At 39.1% G+C, this 14,754-nt stretch overlaps 1 protein-coding gene and 1 non-coding gene across 2 annotated transcripts in view; both read left to right on the top strand.

Moving 5' to 3' along the window:
• The window catches only part of LOC145516220 (uncharacterized), a 282,964-nt gene that overhangs the window by 221,149 nt on the left and 47,061 nt on the right, over window positions 1–14,754 (top strand). The window lies entirely within an intron of this gene.
• Window positions 4,092–4,194, top strand: LOC145519294 (U6 spliceosomal RNA). The gene has a single exon (XR_014063706.1). It is a non-coding gene; the product is annotated as a U6 spliceosomal RNA (small nuclear RNA).

Genomic DNA, 14,754 nt, shown 5'->3' with positions numbered 1-14,754 from the left:
TTAATTTCATGGCTGCAGTCACCATCTGCAAGGATTTTGGAGCCCAAGAAAATGAAATCTGTCACCTTTTCCATTTTTTCCCCTCCTATTTGCCATGAAATGATGGAACTGGATGCCATGATCTTAGTTTGTTTTTGTTTTTGTTTTATGTTGAGTTTTAAGCCAGCTTTTTCACTCTCCTCTTTCAACTTCATTAAGAGACTCTTTACTTACTCTTCACTTTCTTCCATTAGAGTGTATAATCGGCATATATGAAGTTGATATTTCTCCTGGCAATCTTGATTTCAGCTTGTGATTCATCCAGCCCAGCATTTTGCATGATGTACTCTGCATAGAAGTTAAAGAAACAGGGTGACAATATACAGCCTTGATATACTCCTTTCCCAGTTTGGAACCAGTCAATTTTTCCATGTACATTTCTAACTGTTGTTTCTTGACATGCATACAGGTTTCTTAGGAGACAGATAAGGTGGTCTGGTACTCCCATCTCTTTAAAAGAGTTTTAGTTTTCCACACTTTGCTGTGATCCACACAATCAAAGACTTTAGCATAGTCAATGAGGCAGAAGTAGATATTTTTCTGGAACTCCCTTGCTTTCTCCATGATCCATCAAATTTTGGCAATTTGATCTCTGGTTCCTCTGTCTCTTTGAAACTCAACTTGTACCTCTGGAAGTTCTTGGTTAATGTACTGCTGAATCCTTTCTAGAAGGATTTAGAGCATAACCTTGCTAGCATGTGAATTGAGTGCAATTGTACAGTAGTTTGAACATTCTTTGGCATTCCCCTTCTTTGGGATTGGAATGAAAACTGACTTTTTCCAGTCCTGTGACCACAGCTGAGTTTTCCAAATTTTCTGGCATATTGAGTGCAGCAGTTCAACAGCATCATCATTTAGAATTAGAAATAGCTCAACTGGAATTCCATCATCTCTGCTAGCTTTGCTTATAGTAATGCTTCACTTCCTAAGGCCCACTGAACTTCACACTCCAGGATATCCAGCTCTAGGTGACTGACCAAACCATTGTGGTTATCTGGGTCATTAAGATCTTTTTTGTATAGTTCTTTTCTGTATTCTTACCACCTCTTCTTGGTCATTTTGCTTCTGTAAGTTCTTACTGTTTCTGTCCTTTATCGTGTCCATCCTTGTATGAAGTGTCCCTTTATATCTCCAGTTTTCTTGAGATCTCCAGTCTTTCCCATTCTGTTATGTTCCTCTACTTTTTTGCATCGTTCATTTAAGAAGGCCTTCTTGTCTCTCTTTGCCATTCTCTGGAACTCTGCCTTCAGTCGGGTTTATCTTTCCCTTTCTCCCTTGCCTTTCGCTTCTCTTCTTTCTTCAGCTCCGCAGGAAGGAGGAGTAAAGCCTCCTCAGACAACCACTTTGTCTTCTTGCATTCTTTTTCTTGGGGATGATTTTGGTCACTGCCTCCTGTTCAGTGTTAAGACCCTCCATCCATAGTTCTTTAGGTGCTCTGTCTACCAGGTCTAATCCCTTAAATCTATCTGTTACCTCCACTGTATAATTATAAGGAGTTTGATTTAGGTCATACTTGAATGATCTAGTGGTTTCCCTACTTTCTTAAAATAAAGTCTGAATTTTGCCATAAGGAGTTCATGATCTGAGCCACAGTCAACTCCCAGTCTTGTTTTGGCTGAATGCATAAAACTTCTCTATCTTTGACTGCAAAGAACATATTCAATCTGATTTTTTTTTTAATAAATTTATTTATTTTAGTTGGGGGCTAATTACTTTACAATATTGTAGTGGTTTTTGCCATACATTGACATGAATCAGCCATGGGTTTACATGTGTTCCCCATCCTGAGCCCCCCTCCCTCCCCATCCCATCCCTCTGGGTCATCCCATTGCCCCAGCCCTGAGCATTTGTCTCATGCATCGAACATGGAATGGTGTTCTGTTTCACATATGATAATATACATGTTTCAATGCTATTCTCTCAGAACGTCCCACCCTCACCTTCTCCCTCAGAGTCCATAAGACTGTTCTGTGCATCTGTGTCTCTTATCAATCTGATTTTTATATTGACCATCTGGTGATGTTCATGTATAGAGTTGTCTCTTGGGTTGTTGGAAAGGATGTTTGCTATGACCAATGTGTTCTCTTGACAAAGCTCTGTTAAGCTTTGCCCTATTATTAACTTGCCTGTTACTCTGGGTTTCTCTTAACTTCCTGCTTTTGCATTCCAAGCCCCTAAATGAAAAGGACATCTTTTTTTGGTGTTAATTCTAGAAGATGTTGTAGGTCTTCAGTCAGTTTTTTGGCATCAGTGATTGTGGCATAGACTTGGATTACTGTAATGTTGAATGGTTTGCCTTGGAAAGGAACTGAGATTATTGTGTTGTTTTTAGATAATCATGGTTCCTTTCTTTATGTTTGCAAAGCAACAAATTTCTATGTAGATAAGCTCTAATAAATTATCCTTGTTTTGAGTTGAATTATGCCTTCTTATAGCTCAGTTTCTTGCTATCTTAAGAACAATTCTGTAATACAATAGGAAGAAACACCTCTGCTAACCAAGCCAAAATTAGACATCTAGAATGAAATTTTTTATTCCAAACCTTTCCAGTTATCTTAGCACTTCTGTCTGCCAGTCTCAATACACCCTCTACTAATCTTTCCCTCTGAATGTACTCTTCTTCCTCTAAAACATGCGAAGAGGGAAAGGAGAGAGAGATCAGTGAGGAGAAAGGTGCTTCATGGATTAAAATGCGAACTTAGACTTTGAGTTGTCTGGATTCTTTGCTAAAGTAGAAAATTTTCTAAAATGTGAAGAGTTTTATTCTAAGCTGGGAGAGGAAGATTTTATAGACACTAGATCCAGAGTGCAGACATCTATTTCCTCATGATCTACAATTCTGAATACTTTCTGTAAGCCTCCAAAAATCTGCAAAAAATAATAAAAAGGAAACCCTTACCTACATAGTTGTCACTACCTTCTAACTAGTCTATGTCTAATTTTATCTTCTTCCAGGCCTCCTTTTGTTCTAGAATTAATTTTTTTTAAATACGATTTTTTTTTCTCTATTCCCATCTCATTACATGTAAGTCCAAGCTCTTGTGAAAGCGTTAGTTGCTCAGCTATGTCCAACTCTTTGTGTCTCCACGGACTGTAGCCTGTCAGACTTCTCTGTCCATGGAATTCTCTAGACAAGAATGCTGGAGTGGGCTGCCATGCTCTCCTCCAGGGGATCTTCCCAACCCAGGGGTCAAACCCAGGTCTCCTGCGTTGCAGGCAGACTATCATCTGAGCCACCAAGGAAGCTGTCAAAAGGGGCTTATAAAGATCAAGCTCTTAAAAGGGGCTTAGAATGCCCTTTGACTTCTTGTTCCTTCCTATCTCTTTAGCCTCATCTTTTTCAGCCTCCCTCCTTACCTTAGTCTTCAACAACACAGAAAACAATTTTAGGTACTCTGCCTTCATATATGAGTTGTTCAGTTCAGTTCAGTCGCTCAGTCATGTCTGACTCTTTGCAACCCCATGAACTGCAGCACGCCAGGCTTCCCTGTCCATCACCAACTCCCGGAGTCCACCCAAACCCATGTCCATTGAGTCGGTGATGCCATCCAACTATCTCATCCTCTGTCGTCCCTTTCTCCTCCTGCCTTCAATCTTTCTCAGCATCAGGGTCTTTTCAAATGAGTCAGCTCTTGGCATCAGCTGGCCAAAGTATTGGAGTTTCAGCTTCAGCATCAGTCCTTCTAAGAATATTCAGGACTGATTTCCTTTAGGATGGACTGGATGGATCTCCTTGAAGCCCAAGGGACTCTCAAGAGTCTTCTCCAACACCACAGTTCAGAAGCATCAATTCTTCGGCGTTCAGCTTTCTTTATAGTCCAAATCTCACATCCATACATGACTACTGGAACAACTATAGCCTTCACTAGATGGACCTTTGTTGGCAAAGTAATGTCTCTGCTTTTATTAATATGCTGTCTAGCTTGGTCATAACTTTCCTTCCAAGGAGTAAGCATCTTTTAATTTCATGGCTGTAATCACCATCCGCAGTGAGTTGTTACCCCCATGTTAAGTCTGATGAGTTCCTGTTCTCCCTTCAAACGCCAGCTAAAGTGCTCGCTTCAGCAGCACAAAGAGTAATATTAGAACCACACAGAGGAGAAGAGCAAGGCCCTCAAAGATGGCATGCAAATCTGTGAAGAATTCTGTGTTTTCATACTGTGTGATTCCACTCATAGGAGTTACATGGCATAGTCAAAATCATGAAGACAGAGAGTAGAAAAGTGGTTAGGTTGGAGGAGGAGAGGGTAGTTATTGTTTAGTAGGTGGAATATCAGTTTTGCAAAATGAAACATTCTGTGGAGGGATGATGTTGATGGTAGCACCACAGTGTGAATACACCTACTGCCACTAAACTGTACTCTTAAAATTAATTAAGGAGCTAAATTTCATCTTATGTGTATTTTGCCAAAATTAAAAAAAAAATAACTGAAATTCCAGGCTCATTTTCTCTGTACCCTTCCCATTCCCGGGGGAGTTATGCATTTCAATTATTTAATCAGGAGATTAAAATAGCTACACCTAAGTGAATGTCAAGAAGGCTAATCTTGAACTCACTGCAGTTTAATATTCAAATACATGGTTGGACAATATAAATTTGTGAAAGACTGCCTGAGTGAAATACAATCCTTGTGTTTCTATAGATCCAAAACAATTCATCCTCGGATTGAGCCACACAAACAAATCTTCATACATCTGGACCATATTGTTTATTCTCTTGTAAAACTGCTTTTATTAAACGTAACTTGCCATTATGTCATCATTGACCCATGTTAAAGCCACTGTAAGAAAGTCAGCCATGAACTCCATTTAGAATACAGGTGTGTTAAGAGTGGTGTACTGATGCTGTCATTGTTGTTTCAGTATCTATGAGGAAAAACACTTTAGTTTTGGCACCAAGAGTAGTTTTGTTTTAATTTTCTTTGGAGGTAATATGAATAATGTTATTTTTTTTTTTCATTTTTCTATCCTCTTCAGAAAGCCTAAAGGCCAACTGGTGGCTTGTTCTAGATCTTAGCTATACTATTCTGTGTAGCCATTTGCTGTTGACTTCAAATTATGCATTAAAACTTTTTTTTCCCTCCAAATCCACTTCATTATTTGTGTTGCCTTTTATTTCATCTTGTTTCAGACCACTTTAAATCCATTTTTAAATAAATGAGGAATAAATGAACTAGTAAAATTAGCTAGTAAATTCACCTTCCCTCTAAGTTCCTACTAAATATTGCATATATTTCAATATTGCAAATATTGCATATATTGTTTTTATCACTATTTATTTGCATTTCATGTCTGCTGTCCACAGTGAACAATATACTCTTTTAATACGTGATCTGTATCTTACTATAGTACTGTTTATCTCAGCAAAATTAGAATGCCTATGGAATAATATGCCTGTAAGTAAGTCTATTAGATTAAATTGATGTCTAAAAAGAAATGAAAAAGATAGTAACTCATGAAATCAGAATGTAATTTATTCATCTTTTTAACACACATGCCAATTTTTTGCTAATGGTAAAAGCTGAAGACTCAGATAATCTGCTGAAAGAATTCCCAGTCTTAAACAAATTCTCATTTATTCTATTTCTTGTGACTATTAACACTCATCCAAGTATTCAACTCAATTCTTGCTCTTTGTTGTGTGTATGTGTGCGTGGTGTAGCAGACTACAGTTATAGCAAGATGCATGGTTTTCCCAGTAGTCATGTATGGATGTGAGACTTGGACCATAAAGAAGGCTGAGTTCCGAATAATTAATGCTTTTGAACTGTGATGCTAGAGAACACTCTTGAGAGTCCCTTGGACTGCAAGGAGATCCAACCAGTTAATCCTAAAGGAAATCAACCCTGAATATTCATTGGAAGGACTGATGCTAAAGCTGAAGCTTCAATACTTTGGCTACCTGATGAGAAGAGCCAACTCACTGGAAAAGACCCTGATGCTGGGAAAGATTGAAGGTAGGAGGAGAAGGACAGAAGATGAGATGGTGTGATGGCATCTCCAACTCAATGGACATGAGTTTGAGCAAGCTTCAGGAAATGGTGAAGGACAGGGAAGGCTGGTGTGCTGCAGTTCATGGGGTCACAAAGAGTTGGACACAACTGAGCAACTGAACGACAACAGCAACATCGTTGGGTAACCATATCTCTGTCTCTCTCGATAAATAGATTGTTGTTTAGTCACTAAGTTGTGTCTATCTCTTTTGCAACCCCATGGACTGTAGCCTGCCAAGCTCCTCTGTCCATGGGATTTCCCAGGTAAGAATACTGGAACGGGTTGCCATTTCCTTCTCCGGGGGATCTTGCAGACCCAGGGATTAAACTCACCCCTCCTGTCTTGGCAGATGGATTCTTTACCATTGAGCCACCTGGGAAGCCCCTACTCTACAGCTTGCCTCTGTTCAATTGTATCCCTATTGATGGCTTTATCTAGAAAACGCCAGCCCACTTTCCCTAAACACCATATCCAACTTGCCCTTGGACAGGGAGCATTATTTCCCCAGCTGAACTTGTTGCTGTCCACCCTTAGTTACTCCTCCTCTTTAGCCCCTGCTCTTCACGATTGGCATCTCCAGCTTCCTGTCCCCAAGCCTGACCCTTGGAAGTGACGAGTATCTCTCATCCTCCTCTTTTACTGTTTTTCCCCACAACTAGCCTATCGCCAACTCCTTCTCATCTCACCTTCTAAATACTTCTGAAATCCTCTCTTCAAAGTCATTCTACCAACCTCATATACTGCAGAATTTTAGATGAGAAACAGGATTATTTCAATAATCTCCTAAAATTCATCCTTTTTATTTTGACTGCTGTTATTTGAAAGGCAAATATTACCATGTATCCTATCCGCTTAAAACTCTTTCTTGGCTGTCTACCGTTCATGAATTCATGGTTTCCTCATTAGCATGGCAAGTGAAGTTTGTGTCCCAGGAGTAAACCTATAGCTACGTGTTAGCCACTTGGATTTCTATGCACACACTACAGTGGTTCAAGTCTTCAAGAGTTTGTTAGCACCATTCCCTTTACCTGAGGGATTCTTTCTTCCTTTCTTCACCCTTCCAGGTAATAGAATAGCAGGTTTAGGTTTCAACTCCACTACTGATGTTCCTGGAATTTAAATTACACAACAAGTCAAAACTCTACTGATGCTTCTTTGCATGAAACTCATTACCAAACCAACCTGTTTAATTAATTCATAAAAAAATTTTTTTTTTGCTTTAACAGGAATTTTAAACTCCACTTTTGGGCTTCCCTTCTGGCTCAGCTGGTAAAGAATCCACCTGCAATGCGGAAGACCTGGGTTTGATCCCTGGGTTGGGAAGATCCCTTGGAGAAGGGAAAGGCTACTCACTCCAGTATTCTGGCCTGGAGAATTCTATGGACTGTGTAGTCCATGGGGTCACAAAGAGTCGGACATGACTGAGCTACTTTCACTTTCACTTAAACTCCACTAAGTACATGCTTATGGCTTTGAACTGTCCTTAACTAATCTATAGACAGTAACAGGTTTATATTCTGAATAAATTGAAGAACTTGCTTAGTTTGTTAACATCAGTTATTCCAAAAGATTCCACAAAAATTGTAAAGAATTAAGTTTTTTTCTTTCATATTTTTAATAAATGTGATCATAATAATTAAACATTCTATCTCAAGTATTAAGCAGGTTTTTTTTTTAGGTAAGAAGTGGATTTATTTAGAGACAAACACACTCCACAGACCGAGTGTGGCCATCTCAGAAGGCAAGAGCAGCACCAGGGTATGCGGTTGCCAGTTTTTGTAAGCAAATATTTTTATCCTGTGTCACACAAGTTAGTGTTGGCTCCATGTGTGTGAGTGTGTGTGTATTTACTTCAGTCAAATGGCAGGTTTCCAAATTTATATCTTGCTTGTAAATGTTTTCATTAGGGAATAGAAAAAATAGTTTTATTCTTATTGGCAGGTGTAGTCCACATATGTGTTTATTCTAGAATTTGCAAACTGATCCAGTCATTTCAATCTGAAAATTGCAACCATATGTTTTGAAGGAAGTCTGGCACTAGATGGATCACTTCTAGTAAAATTTAGTAGGTAGGAAAATGGCATAGATATCACTATGGCAGTAAAGAAACTGTGAGCAGAGAAATGCTGCACAGACAAGGAGGACCAGAAGAAGCAGAAAAGCACAGTGCAAGAGATGCTCACTACCCACCTGTTGCAAGAGCCCAGACTCTGAGAATTCTCTTTGTCCATTTCAGTTGGAAAACTTGAACTTCATGAAGAATAACAGTTCTCTTGAACTCTCCTGTTGAAATTCTAAGCTCTTCTCAGAACAAAGAAGATTGTGAGGCAAACCCAGAGTCTTCATGGGTCAAAAGCAACCTTGAATAACTCAAAGGTCATAGTCGACTAAAGTTTGGTGTTAACTCAAAGGGTTTGATCTGCATGAGTTTACTTACGTGCTAATTCTTTCTTCACTAAACACCTACTGCAGTACTACACAATCCATGGTTGGTTGAACCAGGGATGTGGAACCACATTTAAGTAGGCTCAACTGTAAAACTGTACTCAGATTTCTGACTGTGCAGAGGGTGGGCAATCCTAACCCTCTTGTTCAGTGGTCAACTATGTAGCAAAAGTTTCTGTCACTTTTGACCATATATTGCTAGTGATTTTTACTTACTTATTTTTACTTATTTATGTTTAAATGTTTATTTATTTAAAGGGGTGAATTTTATTTATTGCTTGTCATTGAAGTATAACTGACTTACTGGGGCTAAGTCACTTCAGTCATGTCTGACTCATTGCAACCCTTCGGACTGTAGCCAGGCTCCTCTGTCCATGGGATTCTCCAGGCAAGAGTACTGGAGTGGATTGACATTTCCTTCTCCTGGGGATCTTACCAACCCAGGGACCACACCCATGTCTACTATGTCTCCTTCATTGCAGGCGGATTCTTTACCACTGAGCCATCAGGGAAGCCCATAACTGACTTACAACTCTATGTTAATTCCAGATGTACAACAAAGTGATTCAGTATTTCTATACCTTACCAAATAATCATCACAATAAGTTTAGTTCCCATCTGTCACTATATAAAGTTATTATATTATTGACTATATTTCCCACACTGTATGCTACATTTCCATAACTTCTTTATATGTAACTGGAAGGTTGTACCTCTTAATCTCCCTCACCTCTTTCTGTTATCCTACTATTTACCTCCCCTCTATCACTGTGAGTCTGTTTGTGTTTTGTTAGATTTTTCTTTTTTTGTTTTTTACATTCCACGTGTAAGTGAAATCATGCAGTATTTGTCTTTTTCTGTCTGACGTATTTCGCTTAGCAAAATACCATCTAGGTCCATCTGTGCTGTCATAAGTGCAAGATTTCATTTTTTCTATGGCTGAGTGATATTTCATTGTACGTGTATACCACATTTTCTTTATATATTCATCTATCAGTGAACACTTGGGCTGCTTCCATATTTTGATTGTTGTAAATAGTGCTCCAATGAGCGTAGGCCTTTATATATCTTTCCAATAATTGTTTTCATTTCTTTCAGATATATACCCAGGAGTGGAATAGCTGGATCATATAGTAGTTCTATTTTGAGTTTTTTGAGAACCTCCATACTGTTTTCCATAGTGACTGCACCAATTAACATTCTCACCAGCAGTGCAGCAGGGTGTTCTTTTTTCCATATCCTCACTTAACTTCTTATTTGTTGTCTTTTTGATAACAGACATTCTGACAAGTGTGAAGTGATATCTCATTGTGGGTTTGATTTGCATTTCCCTGGTGATGACTGGTGTTGAGGCTAGTGATTTTTAAAGGGACTTTCCAACAACTTAGAAAAAAAAAAATGTGCATGCCGTTTTACACTTTGAAAAGGAACATGCTGTACTTAGTACTGTATATTATATCTAAAGTTGGAACAACTACTTTTACTTGGAAACAGTTTTTTTCAGGTTCACATAAATATTTTACATAGATAAAAAATGACAACTGGGAAGTCCCTGGCAGTCCAGTGGCTAAGACTCCACACGTCCACTGCAGGGGCACAGGTTCTATTCCCAGTCAGGAAGAAACTAAGATCCTTCATGCTGCATGGTCAAAAATAAGTAAATAAATAAATGCTATCTTCTAAGCCGCAAAACCAAGTTTACTTTGACTTCAAGTTACAAAGATTTAGAAGTACTCAGTAATTTTTGCTTTGGGGAAAGAAAGAGTAGTAATAGCAAGTGGAGTATTTTGGGAAGTACAACAATCAAAACATGAAATACAAATTGCTCGAGTGACCTTCTCTCACACTTTAGCTTCCACATTCTTTTGGTTTCTTTTTGTATATATACAACCATACTTTCTATTCAAGAGACTTGGAAATAATCATAAGATCATCTATTCTTGAATACAAGTGACATAATCCCCCACCCCAACGTACACACAAATATCATTTCTCTTCTGTGGTGAATGATTTTTCTACATGCAGCCTTAGGTATAAATTGTATACCCAAGGTATACAGAAGCACTACAAATACTGTATCAGAAGCACTAGAAATGAAAACTTGACAGCCAAAGACAATCTTCCAAAATCCTTTGATTTGGTCATGAAGAGCGACAAGAAAGCCTTCAATTCAATGTCCTATAATCAATAATATTTGACTGCTATGTAGACCCAGAGCACAAAATCTAAGAAAAAGGAGGAAGGAGTAAATGAAGAGAGAGAGAGAGAAAGAGGAGGGTGGGAAGAAGAAGAGGAGGCTGAGGAAGGAGAGGGAGAAATAGTATAAAAGAAGGGAGGAGGAGAGAGCAAAGAGATGGGGCTAAAGAAAGAACTGTAGTGACCTAGGGATACCTCCAAAAAGAAAATATTTCTTCTGTAGTCAACCTTTCGGGATTTCATACATTTGTTTTGTTTTGCTTTGCTGACCTCCCCTGGCCATGTAAAAACACACTTTTGAATTCCACCTTCTCTGGCCTCATTTCCCCAGAACTTCCAATACTTTAGCCCCCTGATGGGAAGTGCTGACTCATTGGAAAAGACACTGATGCTGGGAAAGATTGAGGGCAGGAGGAGAAGGGGACGACAAAGAATGAGATGGTTTTCCCCAGGCCAGAATACTGGAATGGGTAGCTGTTCCCATCTCCAGGAGATCTTCCCAACCCAGGGACTGAACCCAGGTCTCCCACTTTGCAGGAGGATTCTTTACCAGTTGAGCCACCAAGAAAGCCTTTAGATAGTATAACTGACTCAATAGGCATGAATTGAAATAGTGAAGGACAGCCTGGTATGCTGCAGTCAATGGGGTCTCAAAGAGTTGGACACGACTTAGCAACTGAACAACAATGACAACTACATCTGTGTCCTCAAGGGTTTCCTCCAAGAAAACACTCAGAGCCTGACTCTTAGAGCCAGATGTTAACACGTTAGCACAGCTGGAACCTGCCACTGCAATTTGACTTTCCCTGAAGGGTGCAGGTAAATTATCATTTTTGATGCTTAGTGTTTTGCAGTTATCTTCTTAGGATTCTAATGCCTCTGGTAGTCCTTTGACCGCAGATTATTGTATTTAGTATTAGATTTGCAGTTAGGTTTTTCTTTTTTAACATTAAAAAGTAGGAAAATGCAAAACTTGATGTAAAAGCACTGTCATTCAATATTGCAAATGTTAATTTTTGTCATTTTAAACTCAGATTATAGAGACAGGTACATACACATGGATACATGCATATGGACACTTATATACATTGAATGGTCTATATTTTATATGAAACAATATAGCATAAATAAAGGTTCCCCTTTGCTGCTTTCCTTAAATCCATTACCCACTCTTCTCTCCCCAAAACAGTGCCAAGATATTGATTAGATTTCTTGAGTCAGTCTATGTTCTAATGTTTTTATATCTGTTTTAGTGAAAGTGAAAGTCGCTCAGTTGTGTCCCATTCTTTGCAACCCCATGGACTATACAGTCAGTGGAATTCTCTAGGCCAGAATACTGGAGTGGGTAGCTATTCCCTTCTCCAGGGGATCTTTCCAACCCAGGTATTGAACCCAGGTCTCCTATATTTCAGGCAGATTCCTTTCCAGCTGAGCCACTTGGGAAGCTCAAGAATACTAGAGTGGGTAGCCTATCCCTTCTCCAGCATCTATGTTCTAATCTATGTTCTAATTAGAATCCATGTTTTTTACCTGAGTATATCTCCACCAACCATATATTGTATTGTTTTCTGTGTTTTAAACATTTTTTTACATTAAAGTCTTTGTATAATTCAGCAAATTACCTGGAAGTATATATTTGTAACTCCTCTTATAGATTAAGTTAGCATTGCTGGTCATGATACAAATATATCACAAGTTATTGACCCACTTTATTACTGACACTCATTTATGTTGTCATTGTTTCTCTGTTATAACAATGTACAAAGAATGTTCTGGTACAGAAGCCATAGGATGTGTACATACTCAGCTTCAATAAATAACGTCAAGATATTTTCTAAAGAGTTTGTACCAATGTATATCCTGTAGGCAGAATAAGTCTGTTTCCACTGTTCCATACCCTTATCAGTGCTTGATTTTGTCAGGCTTCACTTTTCTTTTTGCCAGTATGATGGCTATAGAATGATCTTATAGGGATTCCCTGGTGGCTCAGATGGTAAAGAGTCTGCCTGCAATGCAGGAGACCTGGGTTTGATCCCTGGGTCATAAAGATCCCCTGGAGAAGGACATGATATAATATTTCTTTTATAATATAAGAATATTTTGGGTTCTGTTACCTATGGTGACCTTGTCTTATTAGCTTATATACTATTTTAGGTGTCCTATGATAGAAAATTCAATGCCAGCAAGTAATAATAGCATTGTTTCTTCTTTTTCAAATCTTAAATATGTTATTTCTTTATTTTCTCTTCATCTTAAGAGTTGCCATTTTGTAGCCATTGTCTTTTTGTTTCTGATTTTAATGGAAGTGTTTCCAATATTTTGTCAAAACTGGGAAGTCAGGTGAAATTTTTTTGTTAAATGCACTTTACCTAGTTAGAGTTTACCTAGTTACCTATTAGTAACTTCTGTTACTAATTTGATAGTAGGTTAGTAATATTTTGGTGGCTCAGATGGTAAAACATCTGTCTACAATGCAGGAGACCTGGGTTTGATCCCTGGGTGGGGAAGATCTCCTGGAGAAGGCAATGGCAACCCACTCCAGTATTCTTGCCTGGAAAATCCCATGGATGGAGGAGCCTGGTAGGCTACAGTCCATGGGGTTGCAAAGAGTCGAACACAACTGAGTGACTTCACTTTCACTTAGTAATATTTTACAAAGTCAATGCTGAGTTTCATTAACTGCTTTGTTTGTGTCTATCAGGAAGGTTATATCATTTTTCTCCAATCTCTTCTTATGAAAACTTTCAAAAATATAGAAAATGAAAGAATCTGTAGCATATGCTACAGCCTGTTTCGCTTTACTAGGTTGGAGCAACTCTCCTCAACTTTGGCAATACTCAGAGATTGAGTCCTCACCTAAAAACCATGGACAATTCCTCTGCTACTCGGGAGACTGATATTAACTGCTCAGTGTGAATGAATACTGAGTAAAATCGTAGTGAGTTTCTATTTTTTCTTATAAAATGAATCTAATACACACTCACTAGGGTTTTGAGAGGATTCTATAAGATAATACACATAAAGTTGGTACCAAGCGCTCCAGTTCAGTTCAGTCGCTCAGTCGTGTCCGACTCTTTGCGACCCCATGAATTGCAGCACGCCAGGCCTCCTTATCCATCACCAGCTCCCGGAGTTTACCCAAACCCATGTCCATCGAGTTGGTGATGCCATCCAACCATCTCATCTGCTGTCGTCCCCTTCTCCTCCTGCCCCTAATCCTTCCCAGTATTAGGGTCTTTTCCAATGAATCAACTCTTCGCATGAGGTGGCCAAAGTATTGGAGTTTCAGCTTCAACATCAGTCCTTCCAATGAACACCCAGGATTGATCTCTTTTAGGATGGATTGATTGGATCTTCTTGCAGTCCAAGGGACTCTCAAGAGTCTTCTCCAACACCACAGTTCAAAAGCATCAATTCTTCGACGCTCAGCTTTCTTCACCATCCATCTCTCACATCCATACATGACCACTGGAAAAACCATAGCCTTGACTAGACGGACCTTTGTTGGCCAAGTAATGTCTCTGCTTTTAAATATGCTTTCTAGGTTGGTCATCACCTTCCTTCCAAGGAGCAAGCGTCTTTTAATTTCATGGCTGCAATCACCATCAGCAGTGATTTTGGAGCCCAAGAAAATAAAGTCTGACACTGTTTCCACTGTTTCCCCATCTATTTTCCATGAAGTGATGGGACCAGATGCCATGATCTTAGTTTTCTGAATGTTGAGCTTTAAGCCAACTTTTTCACTCTCCTCTCTCACTCTCATCAAGAGGCCCTTTAGTTCTTCTTCACTTTCTGCCATAAGGGTGGTGTCATCTGCATATCTGAGGTTATTGATATTTCTCCCGGCAACCCCTTAGGATGAAGTAAAAGTTCAGCCAGTGGCAGCCATTTTTACTATTACTGTCTTAATGTCCTTCAGGAGCTCCTGCCCCATCCTTAAGGTTACCTCCCATTAGCTGGTGGTTTAGTCACTAACTGGTGTCCAACTCTTTTGTGACCCCATGGACTGTCACCCACCAGGCTCCTCTGTCCTTGAAATTTCCCAGGCAAGAAAACTGAAGTGAATTCCCATTTCCTTCT

This window comes from Giraffa tippelskirchi, chromosome 8 (assembly GCF_054371585.1).
Source record: "Giraffa tippelskirchi isolate mGirTip1 chromosome 8, T2T-mGirTip1v1.2.pri, whole genome shotgun sequence".
In the NCBI taxonomy this organism is placed as follows: Eukaryota; Metazoa; Chordata; class Mammalia; order Artiodactyla; family Giraffidae; genus Giraffa; species Giraffa tippelskirchi.
This window is presented reverse-complemented; position numbering and strand designations above follow the sequence as displayed.